Here is a 1,308-nt window from a genome sequence, read left to right on the forward strand (position 1 = left end):
GGACGAGGCAGGACGGAGAAGGAGAGGAACCAAGACCTGTCACTCCCCACAAGATGGCCTCAAGCCCGTGTCCTCATCTCGAGGCTTACGCTCTGCTTCCGGATTGTTCTGCCAGCTGCATTTCTCCACTTCGTCTCCCCGCCTTCCGCATCCCCTCCCCGATGCCGGGCTGTGGCCACGACGGACAGTGTGCTGTCCCCCGGACTCCCCACGTGCCCTCCGCCTGCCGTGCCCCATCCTTCGTCCGACTGGCACTGACGCTTCGTTGCCACCAGAAGCTGCCTCTTTAGAGAAGAGGAGGCTGGCTGTCGTCCTGCGTCCTGTCACCCCGACCGTGCTGTCACCGACACCTCGCATGGCCGTTTCCTTCCTTATTTCCGTCTCCTCCGCGTGGGGGCAGGGGGCGGTGTCTTCCTCACTGCCACACTCCCCAAACCCAGCGCAGTCAACCCTGACATGCAGTAAACACTCAGTACGCACTGAATACGTACAGAAATAACAAGACGATTAAAGAAGCTTGGAGCAACCGTAGCCGACCTTCTCGAGGTCGCCGGATGATAAGTGGGGAGCTAGGACTCAGATCTGTGTAAGCAAAGAATATAGACTGTTTTCTCGCTCTGCCTGCCAGAAGTGACAGTGATGGGTGAGGGAGAGAAGGTCTAGGAAAGCGGTTCGATTGGTCTGTCCCTTTCCAGAAATGACACCGAGGGGCCAGCACAGCCCTTCCCCGGCCACGTGCAGCAGTCTTGAGTTGGAGTGGAGGAAATGAGTGGGTATGTCAGATGTAGAATCTCAGACATCTCCGGCTTCGAGGGCCCTTCTAGATAATTCAACCAGCCTCTGGTTCACCACCTGCCTCTCATCCCGGCACTTCTTGTGTGTGTGTGTGTGTGTGTGTGTGTGTGTGTGTGTATTTATTTTTGAGAGAGAAATAGAGAGAGAGAGTACAAGCAGGGAGGGGCACAGCAAGAGAAGGAGACACAGAACCCGCAGCAGGCTCCAGGCTCCGAGCTGTCAGCACAGAGCCTGACGCGGGGCTCGAACTCACGAACCGTGAGATCGTGATCTGAGCCGAAGTCGGACGCTCAACCGACTGAGCCCCCCCAGGGACTCCTCTCATCCTGGCACTCCTTGACCACATCCGTTGGCACAGCCTCCTTGTTGAGGTCTCATTCCCCTTTTGAAAGAAAACAGTCTGACAGAATTGTTAGAAAAAAGACCTAACTTTCATCCTATTGTAGACATCCATGCGGCAATAAGATTTTTATCTTTTTTTTTTTTTTAATTTTTTTTTTCAACGTTTATTTA

Source organism: Herpailurus yagouaroundi, unplaced genomic scaffold (genome assembly GCF_014898765.1).
Source record: "Herpailurus yagouaroundi ecotype Mexico unplaced genomic scaffold, PumYag 185, whole genome shotgun sequence".
Lineage (NCBI taxonomy): Eukaryota > Metazoa > Chordata > Mammalia > Carnivora > Felidae > Herpailurus > Herpailurus yagouaroundi.